Below are 12,945 nucleotides of genomic sequence, written 5' to 3'. Positions count from 1 at the left end.
TCCTGTCTCAGTCCACCTTCCACCTTCAGGGGGGTCCTGTTGCCCCCTGCCCGTACCTCTGCGTGACATTGAACCCATCTGTGAGTAGTTGTTCAGCATCTCTCATCCCCTCTAGACAGGCTGCTTCATGAGCATGGGGCCCGAGTCTGGCTTACTCACCAATACTCCTTACCACCCAGCCCAGTGCCTGACATGGGAAGGGATTAATAAATATTTGTTACATGAAAAAAAAATCTAAAGGTTTTTAATCAGGTTTAAGGGAAATGATCGTGAGTGTGTGCGTGTGTGTGTGTGTGTGTGTGTGTGTGTGTGTTAATTGAGGTTCTCCACTAAGATGTTTGAAAATGTCTAGGGCATTTGTTTCTCCCAAGGACTGAGAGGTGCTGTTGTCATTTTGTAGTCCAAGGCCAGGCACGCTAGATGTTCCTCAACACTCAGAACAGCTCCCTAGAAACGCTGTTCTAGAAAAATCTCCTTTCCTGTGCCAGGGATACATTTGTGCAGTGTGGAGGAAGCGGAAGGGGAGGGTGAAATCAGAGTGACTAGCTAGAAGACGACTGTGAGCATCCAAAACTGGGGGTGGCTGGTGCTGGGGAGAAGCCCGTACCAGGTGAAATAGGAGCAGGATGAAAAGAGTGAAGGGGCGAATTGAGAGGTATTTAGGAAATAAAACCAACAAACTTGGTGATCCATGGGATGAGAGAGTCACCTTTGAGAAAAGAGAAGAGATGTCAGCAAGAAGGTTGGTTGACGGATAAACATAAGATGTGTGACCTTAGGCAAGTTACTTAGCCTCTCTGTGTCTAATTTCCTCATCTAGAAAATGAAATAAAAATAATAATATCCACGCCGCAGGGCTGTTGTGAGGACTACATTAATTAGGCTAATCTACGTAAAGCGCATGGAGCACTGCCTGACACATTGTAAGCACTAGATAAGTGTTTGCTATTATAGCTGCAGATACAGGAATAAATGGATACACAGAAATATCAACAGATTAAGGAAGGGAGGGAGGGATGGTGAAGAGACAGATAAATGGATACTGGATGTGGGAGATGAGGGAGGGAGCATGATTCCTGGAACGTTTTTGCAAAAGCAGTCACGGATTTAGCAAATCTACCCAAACTCTCTCTCTTCTTACTTCATGTCCAGTGGCCAGGGTACTGGGCACTCATTGGTTCATAGGACAGAGTCACGATGACCACCTTACACAGGACCACTGCCCCACGGGAGCCATGCGGCAGGCAAAGGGCTGGCGTGCAGGACTGTGCCCCCAGCATCCCCTGCAGATGGCCCGGTGAGGCTCACTGAGCAGGACTGTCAGAAAGGGCTCTTGCCACGTCTGGTCAGGGTACTCACGAGGGGCTTCCAAACAGCTTCACCCCTCTCAGCTTGCTCCCCTTTCTTGCTCCCTAAACATTTTGCCACTTGCCCACCTTCTCCATCATGTTGTAACATTCACCAACCCATGACAAATTTAGAAGACCGTGCATATTACCTAACGCAACATTGACCTGGGAGTCAGAAGACCTGTGCTCCAGTGTGGACTATGAAGCTAGCTGTTAGTCTTTTCTTTTTTTTTCTAAAGCCTACAGCACCTGGTATTCCCAGGCGGAATCCCATCCAAGTACTAACCAGGCCCGACCCTGCTTAGCTTCCGAGATCAGACAAGATGGGGCGTGTTGAGGGTGTTATGGCTGTAGACTAGTTGCTAGTCTTGAGCTGGTCATTTCATCTCTCTGGCTTCAGTAGATGCACATGTGATAATCAAATGGGCAACTGCAGATTATGCCTGAAGCTCCTTAAGGCTCTAACATCCATGGGGCTTTGATTTAGCACCCGCGTGTGACCTGGCCAGTGTCTCCTCTCATTGCTCTTGTCCCTCAACCTGATGCTCCGACCCTACTCTCTCATCTTGTGTACTTTTGCCATTTCCTTGGCCTTGAATGTCCTCTTCTTGTCTTTCCGCTGATCTCCCAGACGGTACTCAGGTTTCAGGGTGAATCATTCCTTGGTTTTCTTAAGCTTAGGCACTCGCTCCTTGTGCACCTAGTGTGCTCAGTGTGCACCTGAATTATAGCATTACCCTGACGGATTTGTTTACAGGCCTGTCTCCCCAAAAGGCTGCAATGCTTTTAATGCAGGAATTACATTTGTATCAGTCAGGAGTCAGTTTCAAAGAACAGAGGACAAAATCCACTCTAACCAGTTTAAGCAGGAAAGGCTTTATTCCATAATAAATGGCTAACAGAGTCACAGAGAGGGGAAAAGAAGGACTCAAGATTAAGCTTTCGGGAACCACTCACAGAGCCACACTGCCAAACTCGGCCACCAAGAAAGCTGCTAACTTTCGGTTATCAGGAAGTCTCCAGTTTGACAACAGTACCACCATCAGCGCTATGAGGAGCTAAATTCTCTCCACATGTATCTCATGCCAAATTCTCAAAAACAAAGCAAGAGTCTCTTTAGCTATCATCATTTCTGTTTGGACAATGTTTCTTGTACCAGGGAACTCCCTAAATTTCTGGCCAATTTAGAGACTGATTGCTCTTGGGCCAGGCGCTAAGTGTGGTTCAGAGAGCCTCAACCGAAGAAAGGTAAGTTCATCTGGTACAAACACGGTGAAGGGGGCTGCTGGGGATGTGGGTGTGGCCGATACATTTCCTCTTTCCTTTTGCCGAGAAGATTTATTTCCCCCCCTACCGATAGAGTTCTTCAGTGGTGATTGATGGCAAGTCATTTGTCTGGCTGCATACCAATTAAATGTAAATCTGCCCTTAACCCTAAGAATCCCTTCTGCTCGTGCCTGACACAAAACCAAAACTGCTTTCATAAAACAGGCCAGGATCATAGAATCTCGGGAATAGGGAGAAATTGAGGGTTCATAAAATCCGGTGGTTACCAGATACCACTTTGTAGCAGATGGAGAAAAATAAGGCAATGTAATGAGTCTGATTTCATCTAAATGAATTCAGTGAAATACCTGACCTTATTCTGAGAATTGTTTTTTTGTCTTCCCATTTCTTTAGTGATATATGGTATTTGCAGTTCATATCTTTTGTTTGTTTAGGCTTTTCTTGGCAAAATAAAAATTAGCCTGTCCTTTGTTAGTCCTCTATTTGAGTTGCCTGTGCATTTTTCATCTTGTTCTGATAATGTCCCCAAAGGCCTACACCACAGCTTCCCTGTGATCTCGTGTGTGACAGTTTCATTGTCAATTGCACTTTTTATTCTCTGTCATCTCTCAGGACACGGACTCCAGCGTCTCACGACACTGAACTTGTGCCTGGGCATGTGGTAAGACCTCGGGATAAAGAGTATATTTTCTCTGATTCTTTGTCGCTGCTCCCATTCCATGTCACATCTCGCAGGGAATGATTTTGACACTCTGCTTTTATAAATAAGGCCCAGCTCATTTGTGAGAACATGCGCTGTAATTTGCCATTTGTCTTGGCATGTTTTGTCTACTTTCAACAGGGTTCTTTTTCTCTTTCTCTTATCATGTACAAGCACATGGTCTATTTTTACTTTTCCTAACTCTAGCTTTTATTCCACCTATCCGTCTCCTGGTGTATTTTCCAGGACTTCTTTTTCTGGAATGGTTTCTGATTATCTCACGTCTCATAAGTCCAAACTTAAACTTTATAATTAAGTACAATTAGATACAAGAATCCATGACTTCATCTGCCCATTTGCAAGCATTTACGCATTGATTATTTCACTTTAGGTTGCCTCCCTGGGCTGGTGAGGGCTCAGATCCATTTCCTGCCCTCCTGAGGTTCTGCTGTGGCGCAGGGCTGGGTGGACCCCAGCAGGCTGAGCTTCTCACGCTCCTGTGTCCCCTGGCTTCCAGCTGGGCTGGTCCAATGGGAGATATGGATGAGAGACTGGAGAGGGTAGGGGGGAGAAGTCCAGTCCCCAACAGCTGTGTGCCCCATGCCCCACTGCTGCCAGGCAGGCCTATGGAGGCCCAGCCACTGCCAGGTGACACTCGTCTCTGGTCTGATAACACCACCTCTCCCCTAGATCCCCTCAGCCCAGCCCTGGAGGGCTTCTTGATGGTGCTCAGCTCTGGGGACCTCACCTTACCCTGGCAACCACTTCCCTGCGTGAAACTGTGCTCTGAATGCCCAGAGGGGACTCTCTCTTTTCCTAACAGAAAGACAAATTCCCAGAAGTGGAATTGCTGCATCACAAACCTCAGGACTTTTTTTTTTTTAGTTATTTAAGACCTTTACTAACAGGTGATTGTAGTTCGTTGACTTTTTAAAAAAAAAATAAAGTTGTAAACTTTTATTACAAATTGAAAATGAAGTTCTTAAAAATTTCAACTTGACCAGATATGAAACAATTTAAAAACCTTTAAAGGTGTATTGAGAAAAAACAGACTTAAAAAAAAGAATAAGTGTGTTATTACAAAAAGATGTCTTTAGGTAAAAATAATAAAAACCTCATGCTGCATAGATAATGCAGATAGTTCTAGTTATCTGGTCAATGGGCAGAAAGCAAGCACTTAAGGTCTTCGGCTCCAATCTTTCGTTCATTTCTCATTGCTGGAGTTTCATATTCATTTCTTCTTGTTGGATGACTAAACCGACAGTGGCAGAGATGGTAACCCCGCCATGTACTCAGCCCCCCGCTCAGCCTCTGGAGGGACGAATTCTTAGCTGGTGGAGCCGCTGCTTTTGCCTCTTTGCCATCTTGTGGTTTAGGGTTTTCTGGGCGTCTGTGTCGGTAATTGAAGTTGAGGTGGTACCGATTTTAAGGCGGGTTCTGAGTGTGGGTCTCGCCTCCTTGATTTCCTTTATCCTCTTCATTGCAGTCCTACGTGGGCTATCTTTGGCGAGGAGGGAGGCCCCTGCGGAATCGTGGTCTATAACCCCGATACATATTCCGTCTTACTGGTCTACCTTGTTCTCCTTCGCCCTGGCTGTGAGCACCCTCCATCACGTCTCCCTGCACGCCAGGGTTGGAATATGGTGGTCTACACCCAGAGGGTCTCCGCATGTAGTAATGTGGAAACCTGCGCCTGCGGTAGGGCGGGCGTTGTTGGGCCTGGCCTTCGGGAATACTCTCTGATCCCTCGTTCTTGCCCCCACTCTCACTATTCTGGTAATTCTACCGGTAATTGCGTGGAGGACCCCTGCGACGTGGATGGCATCTATAGTGTTTATGGTCTGCTGCATGTTTACTGCCTTGAACTGGAACGCCCCCAGGGCCTGTGACATTTGCTGCCTCCGTTCCCTTTTCTCCTTCAACAACATCAAACCCCACAGTCTCTCCGTCTCCTACCCTGCAAAGGTTCTTCCTGCGGTTATTCTTCCTTATGGCAGTCTGGTGTACAAATACATCTTCCTTGCGTCATTCCTGGTGATGCAACCATATCCGTTTCTTACACTGAACCATTCTACTGTTCCCAAAACCTTCGTTGGGATGACCTTGTCCCCGCTGGCAGGCGCTGCCGACGTGAAGCCGCCTGGGCCACTGATGCCCGTAGTGCCGGGCTTGGTGTCAGCAGCGCTGAATGGGGTGGGGTGGGGTGGGGGTGGGGGTGGCTGGCAGCTGCTGGGTCTTGGCCTGGCTGCTCCTGGTCGTGGCGATGGTGACTGGGGCTGCCGCGGCAGCTGCGGCTCCTCCTCCTAGGCCCGCGGTCGTGGGCTGCTCAGGGCTCTCTGGGGTCCACTCTCTGCTCCTGCTACCGATGGAACTCAAACCTCAGCACTTTTAAACCGAAGGTTAAAGAGATGTCTTGTGGCCAGGCGCAGTGGCTGACGCCTGTAATCCTAGCACTCTGGGAGGCTGCGGTGAGGGGACTGCTTGAGCCCAGGAGTTTGAGGTTGCTGCGAGCTAGGCTGACGCCACGGCACTCTAGCCCGGGCAACAGAGTGAGACTCTGTCTCAAAAAAAAAAAAACAAAAACATTGTCTCTTGAGCCAGGTCCTGAGCTGGGGTCCCCTCTCCACTGTTCCATCTCCAGGAGGGCCCACGTGTCTCTGCCGCAGCCTCTGTCACCCTGTGACCTGCAGGTACTGGGAGATCCATAGGGAGGACAGTGGGACACCCTGGAAGCTGAGAAATGGATCTCATTGTTCCTGAATCTCTACTGTGACAAAGTACAGATGAGTGTGGCCTTCTCTGCACTTCCTGGTCCTTCTGCCTGTGGGTGTGGAGGTAGCAGATGAAGGGGTTGTGCTGATGCCTGAAATGCATTTCTCCAGACACAGCCGTGATTCGTTCAGGTAATCTCATCTGAGAAGGAATCCTAGAGAAGCAGGAAGAAGAGGAAGAAATGGCTGTTTCCCAGGGATGTTAACAGTCAGGGGTGTGACTGCAGAATTCTCCCTGGAGGGGTGGGCCTGCCTGGACCCTGCTCAAGGGAACTTGTATAGGAATGTCATGTTAGAGAACTACAGAAACCTGGTCTCCCTGGGTCTTGCTGCCTCTAAGCTGGACCTGCTCACCTGCCCGGAGCAAAGGCAAGAGCCCTGGAATGTGAAGAGACGTGAGATAGTAGCCAAACACCCCCAGATATATTTTCTCATTACACCCGAGTTCTGGGGAAAAAGCAGTGCATAGAGGCTCCCTTCCAAAAAGTGATATTGGGGATATTTGGGAGTTGTGGCCTTGAAAATATATACTTAAAGAAAGATGGGGAAAGTAAGTGAGGAATAATCTCTCTGAAGCACAAAAGGACGTATGAGAACATAATTGGGAATGACTGTTTTTACTTGGATTGTTACTTAGTCCATTTATGTTGCTTTGAAGAAATACCTGAGGCTGGGTAATTTACTAAAAAAAGAGGTTTATTTGGCTAATGGTTCTGCAGGCTGTGCAAGAAGCAGGGCAACATCTACTTCCGGTGAAGACTTCGGGAAGCTTCCACCTTCAGAACAAGAAAAAGGGGAACAGACATCACATGGCAAGAGAGAAAGAAAGAGAGAGGAGGGAGGTGCCAACCCTCTTTTGACCAGATTTTATGGGAACTAAGAGTGAGAACTCACTCAATCCTGCAAGAATGGCATCAAGCCATTTTTGAGGGATCCTTTTCCCCACAATCCAAGCACATTCCTCTAGGAACCATCACCAATATTGGGGATCAAATTTCAAAATGAGATTTGGAGGGGACAAATACCAAAATTACATCAAAGTATATTACAAGATGTGACAAAAAGGCTGTCACACTGGAAGAGCGTTTTGTAAGAAACCCCTAAATTTTTAGAATACATCTCCCGATGCACAAGAGTCAATTTTGTATTCAAATGGTATGCTTATTATTGTACTTGTTATTTTACGGCACGCTTGAAGAGGTGTTTAATCATTTGATTGTTATTTATGACTTTATGAGGAAAATATCAAATACAATATGATAGTGAGAATGTTATATTCAACTCCATTATCAAATATGTCTGATAATCTTTTACTATATGTGTTTCATATCTTATTTGAGGAAATGCTAAATAAATTACGATTTGTTTTAAATTGGATTATCCTGCTGAGAGACATGAATGCAAGTGGCTTATTTGGGAGGTGATTCCAGGAGGCTCAAGGAGGGCAGTGAAGGGAGCGCAATAGGGAAGGAAAAGAAGCCAACAAAAGCTATGTTTTCATGCAGATTTATTTTTTTCATAAATTTTCTTAAGTTCTGAGTCACAATTCTTCTATTACCACCCGCCTTTGGTGTATTCCTAGAATGAGTTATCTGCAAACTCAGGGATAAGCTATGATTTGGAAGCTGCTGAGGTTGTTAAATTCAGCATGCATCTGAATCACCTGGAAGGCTTGTGCTAGCTTGGATTGCTGGGCCTCTCCTTCATGTTACTTATTCAGTGGTTCTGGTTGGCAGCCAAAAAATACGCTTTTTTTGCAAGTTTTTGGGTTTTTCCAATGCTTCTTGTCCAGTGAGCCCACCTGGAAAACCAATGTCTGGGTGCACATTTTAATTGTCTTGTCCAGTAAGGAGATTAGTTTATAGGCAGTGCAGTCAGATATACTGGTGACCATGAATGGTCTTACACATCTTGGTTATCCAGATGTAAAAGGAGGGTCATAAGTGGCATTTCCTCTATGGCTTCAACTTGGGAGCCTGAATGCTGTCTCTGGTCCCCAAGGGTTAGTTAAATGTTCATTCAGAGTACAAGTGTGTGGCCTGGTCTAGAATATAAACTCTGAAGTCTCAGACCAAATGTATGGTCTATGTGAACACACTGGATGAACCCTTGAGAATCTGAGAGGGGAGAGAATTCAAGAATAGGGTCCTTTTGGGGATATTTTACCAGCATTTATCCTGTTGGTTTTGGGGCTATATGGGGGAGATGTAGGAAAGGTGGCGGTGGCACTGGAAATTTGGGTATGTGGGGTTACACCCACACCTGCAAGACAGGCCCCATTTTCCTGAACACTGCTCAACACACACAGATGAACTTTCTCAGGGTACTTTCTATCGTTAGCAGAATTTTATCCAGGTGACTAGTTTTGTTTTGTTTTGTTTTTATTTTTGATTTTTGCCATTTCAGGAAAGATGTGGTTTATAGTGTTGGCTTCACATGTTCTTGAAACCTCCTACAGCATTCCTGTCCTATTTTATGAGCTTTAAAATTCTCTTTCAATTGATACACTCACAAATACATTATGAAGATCTTTACTGCACATTCATTAGTGAAATTACCTAAATGGACTTCTAATCTCATACCTAATCACAAATTTTAGATTATAAGTGGGTTTGATAATTTTTAGTTTTAGCTAATATTTGTTTCTGTTTTAAATAATTTGACCATTTTCATGACTTTTGCTTTGATGAAGTATTCTTTGACACATTAACTGCCATGTGAGTTGTATTTCACTCACGCTAGTTTTGAGCCCAGGGCCTCATGAAGCATATGTAACTCACACATCTCTTCACCTGGGAGCCATGGGAACTGTTTTTCAAGTTGCATATAACTCTTACACAGAAAGCAATTTTTTCATTAAATTAGAAAGAATCGTTTTGTTTTTGAAGTTTCTATTCTATTTTCGTAATAAAACACTGTGGCCCCAAGGAAAAAATTTTTTCTAGTGTGGCAGTCAATGTGTTAAAATCAATTATGTTCTTCCAAAATTAATTGTAATTCATTATTTAGTCTCTAATTGATTTTGACTCTGTTTCTGTTTAACCTTTCTGAAAAAATAACATATTCAAATATATCATTTGTATCCTAAATGACTCTGATGTTTTATACTTATAAAAGGCTTTTCAATTATACACACACACACACAAAGATGTCCTCATGTCTTACTCTCCCTAAGGCCTTTCTTCCGCCTGTAGCTGAGTATGGGTAGGGCCCTTCCCTTCTACCACTCTGTCTGTAAACACATCTTAGTCTGTGGACACTGGAATATGCCTCTGGTCGCATTACATTTTTAAAATGACAAACAAAGTCCACAGGTAAGGGGAAAGTCACCACTTCCTGTGGTAGTTGATATCTAGGCTTTTAGAACACGTCCAGGCAAGTGGAAAAAATAAGCAATTATCCGGGTAGTTCAGGCAAATATTGACTCCCCTTATCTGACATGGGTGAGTAGTGGAAGGGAGGGAGAATTGGAATTAATTATTAACATCTTTGAAATTGCAGGAATTAGCTTCATTTCCTGTCAGGAGTCCGGTTGACCATTTCAACCATTTCACAGGGTTTTGAATTTTTGGCAAAAAGAGGCCAAAGAGCAAAGTGACTTTTGCTGTTCATGGAGCTGAAGGACTTAGTAACTTTGACTCCACATGCCAGAGAGGAAGGCTCCAGGCACTGCCTCCCCAGGCATGGAGAAGGCTGGCTGTAAGTCTGAGTCACTGCCTCTTCCCATTGCATCGGATGGGGCCCTTGTTAGAAACAAGGCTGTCCTCCAACTTGGGTCAATATCTGGCTTCGTGTTGTGACTTACCAAATACAAGCTATCAACTGTCTTCTTCAAGCTGCTCATTTATCTTTAGCTTTCTCTGAATTTGTGACCCTTAAAGACTCTGTGTATTTGGCAATGTAACATAGTCATGAAAATAATTTGTACGGCAAGCCATTCTTTGAATGCAGAGATAGGGAAGCCGCTGCAGTGGGGAGAGTCCTGATCTTACAGTCAAGACATCTGTGTTGGTCGGGCGCGGTGGCTCACGCCTGCAATCCTAGCACTCTGGAAGGCCAAGGCGGGAGGATCACTTGAGCTCAGGAGTTTGAGGTTGAGGTTGCAATGAGCTATGATGACACCACTGCACTCTTCCTGGGGTGACAGAGCGAGACTCTGTCTCAAAAAAAAAAAAAAAAAGAAAAAAAGACATCTGAGTTTGAGTTCAGGGCTTGCCACTCTTTAGCTGAATAACCAAACTCAGCCACTTCATCATGGTGAATTTCTCACCTATTAAAATTAAGTGTGTGAAAGTGAAGAAATTATTATGAAAGAGTAACATGCAAGTGCAAATTAATATTATTATTAAAATTTTCAATTATATTTTTTAATACTGGTTGTGGATTTGTGCTGATTCTCAGGTTACTTGCCTCCCTTCATTAGCCCATAGTGTTTTGTTTTGTTTTGTTTTGTTATGTTGCCTAGGCTGGTCTCGAACTCCTGACTGCAAGTGATCTTCCTGCCTCAACCTCCCAAAGTGCAGCCCATAGGTACAAGCAATGGAATCAACAACATGTGTGTCAGGGTAACTAGTCAGGGGCCACCATCAACATGGCTGCCCGGGGCCAGGATCTGAAAGCCATAGCTGGAGTGACCCTCTGTTACACAGTCTGGTTTACTGAGGATATAGGATATACTGAGAGAACCTCACCAGGCTTTCCTCTGCCTCCTCCCAGCTGGCCCTTCCTGATTTCCCATAAGTGCCACTATTCGGAAATCCCCACGGTCTTTCCTGCTGTCTGGCTGTGGGCGCAGGCTCCCCTCCACAAGCCAGAACCTGTCTCAGGCTGACTGGGGACAGTGAGCAGGATAAAAGGGAACCTTTCGGAACAGATCCCAGAAAATAACATTACACCAAGAACAAAGTAGATGTCATTTCTGATTTAACGTGTGGTATCATGGGAACAAAAGCACTTTGTCACTGAAGCTTTGTTTTCTCAGGCCAGAAAAACTAATTATGAGAGAACAACTAGAAATAAATTTACACATTTTCACCTTTGTTCTTACACATGTGGGACCACAGCCTGCTGCTTCAACTGCCTGCACCCCTTAATAGTCAGCGACATCCACCTCCCCTGCTTGAGTAGGACACAAGTTTCACAGATGTTCTTCAGAGATGGTTTTTATCCTTGATCCAGTAGGGCTTCTCTGAGTGTTCCTAGGACTGTGTCCTGATACACTATGGCACAATGAGGCCATGAAAACAGCATGGAATCACAAACAGATCTGGGCTTAGTGAATGGATTAGATAGACATTTATTGGGTGCCTTCGATATGCCAACTGTAGTTCTAGTCGGCGCACTGAAAACACACCAACGAATAAGAGAGGTGATCCCAGGCCTTGAACAGCTTCTATTCTGGTGTTGGGAGATAGACAAGCAAGTATACAAATAAATATGTAGTATAGATGCCGGTAGTGACACACGTTGGTAAAAACAAATAAAATAAATAAATAAGGCTAGAAAGAAGTCAGAGAGTCACTAGGTTAGATGAGGTTGTCAGGGTAGGTATCTCTGAGTGACACTTGAATTGAGACCTGGATGAGGTGAGGGAGTGGCCTTTAAGGCTGTTGGTGGCAGGGGAAGCAGACCCTGATAGGATGGGCATGAGCTGATGACCTTAGGTGTTTGTAGAATAGCCAGGCGGCCATGGGGCTGAGCAGTGTGTGACAGAGGGGGACAGCACTAGGAGGCATGTCTGACCCCAGCACCTACCACTTAGTAGCCACAGTATATGGCTCTATTTAATCTCTAGGCACCATAGATTCCTTGTAATTTTTGAAGTTTTTGGTAGCTATGAAAAGAATACAATTTTGAACTAAAAAATTTGTAAGTATATACGAATCCCTCCTAGAAAGCAAGGGAGCAAGAAAGAATCTACCAGATTTCTTCTTCTCTCTGTACGGTCCAGATTCATCTGTTCCTCTGTCCACAGAGACACCCTTTCCACCCCCCCTTAGCCTCTGAATTTACCCATTTAGCCCAAATGCCAGCTGTTCCTGTGGTCCAGCCCCTGGTCCTGTCCCACACCAGCATTGACGCAGTGCTCAGCACCGCTCCAGAAACAGCCTGCACTCCCGCAAACATCAGAGACTCGTTGGATTTCGCTGAGGAGTTCACAGGACAGACAGTGCAGGGAGTTCCCTGCACACTCCTGGCAAGTTCTTCAAATCTCTTCTCTGCTCCCAACCATTCCCAGCAGCACCTCTAATCAAAGGTTCTTCTCTTTTGCTCCTACCCCTAACACTTCATCCAGTTTCCTCCTGGATCACCCTGTCACACCCCACCAGGCTTCTCAATCTCTCAACCCTTTCATGCAGGGGCATTAACTTTCTCCCAGCTTCCATAGCTGAAAGTAAATGCCCAGCACCACCTCTCCCACCTTGGGAGTCAGCAAAGATTATCCAGGCCTGGACCCACCCTCTGAGAGGGTCGATTGACTAACAAATTACAGTTCCAGCCACTTCTGTCACCGGACCCGGATTCCGAACTTCTGGGGGAGAACATCTGATTGGCTCACCTCCTGTCATATGCACACCTCTGGTCCAGTCAGCTCTAGCCAGAGGAAGGTTACCTTTGTGGATGGAGGAATTTGGTAGGACAATTCTTAGAGAACACAGAGGTCCTTATGGACAGATATATCAAAGGTGACATTACATTCCTCACAATAAAACAGAGGCAACCACCCATTTCTCCTGGAGTTGTTGTGCTAGTTGAACAAAATAACATCTGAAAGGAAGCATTTCCCGGTGTCACTCACTCAATACCTCTTCTTAAGAAACAAACTAACAAACTGCAG

At 45.2% G+C, this 12,945-nt stretch overlaps 1 pseudogene; it reads right to left on the bottom strand.

The window, feature by feature from the left end:
• Nucleotides 1–4,491: 4,491 nt before the first annotated feature.
• Nucleotides 4,492–12,945, bottom strand: part of LOC105807314 — a 39,862-nt pseudogene continuing 31,408 nt past the window's right edge.

This window comes from Propithecus coquereli, unplaced genomic scaffold (genome assembly GCF_000956105.1).
Source record: "Propithecus coquereli isolate 6110/MARCELLA unplaced genomic scaffold, Pcoq_1.0 Scaffold156, whole genome shotgun sequence".
Taxonomy (NCBI): domain Eukaryota; kingdom Metazoa; phylum Chordata; class Mammalia; order Primates; family Indriidae; genus Propithecus; species Propithecus coquereli.
The sequence above is the reverse complement of the archived record's forward strand: the minus strand, read 5'-3'. Positions and strand labels throughout refer to the sequence as shown.